The sequence below is a fragment of the Zingiber officinale genome, chromosome 10B, assembly GCF_018446385.1.
Source record: "Zingiber officinale cultivar Zhangliang chromosome 10B, Zo_v1.1, whole genome shotgun sequence".
Taxonomy (NCBI): Eukaryota; Viridiplantae; Streptophyta; class Magnoliopsida; order Zingiberales; family Zingiberaceae; genus Zingiber; species Zingiber officinale.
In genome coordinates, this window is record NC_056005.1 from 73529903 (window position 1) to 73533498 (window position 3596).

A 3596-nucleotide genomic window follows, 5' to 3' on the forward strand; every position below is an offset into this window, starting at 1 on the left:
ACGGCTAAACCAACTGACTAAAGATGAACCTACTAGTTGACAACCTCCACTTGTACTCTTCCTATCTAACTTACACCCAGCATAATCCGAATCCGAGTATCCGACTAAGTCAAAATGTGAGGTTCTTGGGTACCAAATTCCTACATTAATAGTGCCTTTTAAATATTTGATAATTCTTTTAACTAGTGAAAGATGAGTTTCTTTTGTACAAGTTTGATATCGGGCACACATACTAACTGCAAATAAAATGTCAGGTCGGCTTGCAGTTAGATAAAGTAAACTCCCTATCATGCTTCTGTAATACTTTAAGTCAACAGGTATACCATTTTCATCATTATCAAGGGTTAGGTTACTTGCCATTGGTGTTTTAAGCCCTTTAGCGTTTTCCATACCAAATTTTTTAAAAAGTTCTTTTGTATACTTAGTTTGATGTACATAATTACCATCTTTAGTTTGTTTAATTTGGAGACCTAAAAAATAATTTAATTCACCAACTAAACTCATTTCAAATTCATTTTCCATTAAGGTTACAAATTCTTTTAAAAATTTTGAATTGGTTGAACCAAATACAATATCGTCTACATAAACTTGGGCTATAAAAATGTCTAAGTTAAAGGTTTTAATAAAAAGTGTAGGATCAATTTGGCCTTCTTTAAAACCCTTGGTGTGAGATCTCGGAAAATTTAATTAATAGGGTTATTTGAGAAATAGCCTTATAGAATTTTTCCGGATTTTTAGAAATTTTCTGGGAATTTTTCGGAGCTCGTACGACTGGTTTTGAGGGGATCAATTTCGGGCGCGGATAAAGCCTGTTTGGGATACCTGTTTAAGTGAGGAAAAGTTTTAAATTATAAATTCCTTTCTTTTCCTTACCCAAACCCATCGCCGAACCCTATTCACCCGAACCTTCTCCTCCTTCCCGATCCTCTCTTCTCCCCTTACTTTGATCTCTCTCTCGCGGACGAATCGGAGGCGACGGGAGCGGAGTTTCTCCTTTGGCGATCATCTTCGTTCGCCGGAGCTTGCTGGAACACGGCGGAGCCTAGATCTTCTTCGGCCGAGGGTTCTGTCCGGTGAGTTCTACGGCTGAGCGACGCCGACGAGGTGGCTAGGGCACGACAGGTGCGCGATCTGTGTCGTCCCTAGCCTATCAACCCTTCGTTCCGTCTCCACGAGCTGCTCACAGAGCAATCAGCGTCTTCTCCGCCGGATCGGGTTGTGCGACATCGTCCGGAGGTGATCGATAGAGGTAAGAGTTGTCGGGAATTTCATAGATTCAAGGTTTCTGTTCGATTGGGTTATGTTCCTCATTGATTCTTCTGTTCTGGTTAGGGAAAGGTATCAGATCAATTGTGCTGGATTTTCTTGATTAGATCTTGGATCTCTTCCTTGTTGCTAACTGAGGTCCCGGTTGAAGGTGAGTTCTATTTGGAATTATGTGTTGCTTGATCAGAGATCATCATTTCATGTTGATATGTGATCTTTGTTTTGATTCCTTCTTGATCCTATTGATTCCAGTGAGGGGAGGTGAGGTTCCATTCTTGCTGTGGAATTGTGTTTGGTTCCGGCAGTAACAATCACCTCAATCCAGCATCAACAGTAGGTTCGATCTGCTCTGTTCTATTTGTGAACTTTCTGATTTCGGCAGTAAACCATCCAGCAGCAACAACAACTGGATTTGAGGTAAGGAATAGGATAATTGATCTTGTTGTAGATCATGTTTCGGAGTTGAATTCTAGATGATCTTGTTCTAGATTGGAATTAGAGTTTTACTTAGTAGTTTATGTGGAGGGATTTTGATACATGTTGTAACTAGTTGTTAAATTGCGTAGATGTAATTGTGTAGAATAAATCCAATGAAATGGTTAGGGTTAGGGTAATTAATCCTAATCAACCGTTGGATTTCTAATCTAATTGGTGGTTAGGGATTAGGTAACTAACCCTAATCGACCATTAGATTTAAATTGGTAAGTTGTGATTGTGGTGATTAGGGTTTTGCCCTAATTTAGTTTTTAGGAATTTTATTTAGCTATTTCATTTGAATTTAGCTAAATAAAATATATATGTTGTTTGACACAGGACTCTGATTCGAGACGAGCATCTCGATATTGGATTAGGACTGGATTGTACCTTCTATTTGAGGCGGGTACCCTTTGACTTATCTTTTGATACTGCCTTATGATATGTATAGTTTATATATAGTTACTAGTGATAGGTGGTAAATTTATTTCTTCCCTGGTCTTAGCTAGTTGATACCTATCACATGCTTCATCTGTTAGTTGCTTTACTTCAGGATTGGATATTTACCTCTTGCCATGTATATATATGTTCATAGAGATGCATATCTATAGTGCTCTACTCTACTGGATTAGTTGCTTTACATGTGTGATACATGCTCTTGGATTCATGATACTTACATCATTGTTATATGTGATGTCTTTGGGTTTATGCTGTTTATATCATGGTTATATATATGCGTTTACCTTTTGGGCACACACATATATGGAGGAGGCTATGTTCAGGTATGACATACTGTAGCATCATGCACCATCCTGCATGATTGCATGTTGGGCGATTGACGACTCCATTATTGTTGAGCTCGTCAGCCGACCACTACATGGGTAGTGGCACAGCACCCAGGGTGTGTATGGCAGTTGCTCTGTAGTGCTCCGCTGGTCCGCTCATGGGTAGTGTGACTGCAGCGTGGTAGCAGACAGGGATCCCTCCCCGTCATTGCGTACCGGGAGTTGAGAGCGTTACGCTCCCTCACTATGTTTGAGGTAGGAGGATAGGTGTACTCCGACAGCATCCCGTCCACTCGGTCACTCATCAGGGGTAGTGACGGCAGAGTGCACGTGTCACAGCCCTACCTACTCGGTCTCGCCATCGCGTGTGAGACGGCCGACTAGCGTCAGGGGTGACCATGTCATATCGCATCATATGCACATATTGCATTTATTGTGATTGTTGCGTATTGGATGATGACGACTGGGTGATGCGTATACGATTGACAAGCATAGTGATACATGCGTATTTGTTCGACTATCTTTATCTGTATGTCCACATCGTTCGCCCAAGCCTCGCAGGTGAGTACAGTTTATTTCGATTATGATTTCTTATTATTCTTTACAGATTACATGCTTCGTTACTCATTCTGATTTATTGTACACCGTTATATTGTTAGAGATCGTAGGTCCTATGGTTTAGGAGACTGTATCTTAGGATATTACTGGTAGTTATATGTTACTGTACATATCTATTGGATTACCTGCTGAGTTCTTTGAACTCACCCCGTTGTTACTATTTTTCAGGTTGAGGTCGTCGGGAGATATTCCAGTCGCTAGCCCCATTATCGCGAGGATTTTCTTTGTCGGATTATATTTTGCTTTTGCATCTCATATACTTGTATTGTGGACTTTACATTGAACATTTGGGTTTACTACTTTTGGTTTTCCGCTGCGGTTGTATTTCCATTACTTTGTGGATTTGTTTCTTCGTTGTAGTGGAGTAGGCTGTTTACATATATCTTCGAGGTTCTATATCGTCTTTCCTTATTAAACTGCGTGGATTGATCATATATTATATCTGTGTGGAAT

At 40.3% G+C, this 3596-nt stretch overlaps 1 long non-coding RNA gene across 2 annotated transcripts; it reads left to right on the forward strand.

Moving 5' to 3' along the window:
• The first annotated feature begins 880 nt into the window (after nt 1–880).
• LOC122029702 lies at nt 881–3373 on the forward strand. Of its 2 annotated transcripts, none has more exons than XR_006125155.1 (4): nt 881–1249; nt 1333–1417; nt 1519–1683; nt 3312–3373. It is a non-coding gene; the product is annotated as an uncharacterized LOC122029702 (long non-coding RNA). The 2 variants fall into 2 exon arrangements; XR_006125154.1 differs by lacking the exon at nt 3312–3373 and adding an exon at nt 2080–2140.
• Nucleotides 3374–3596: the final 223 nt, after the last annotated feature.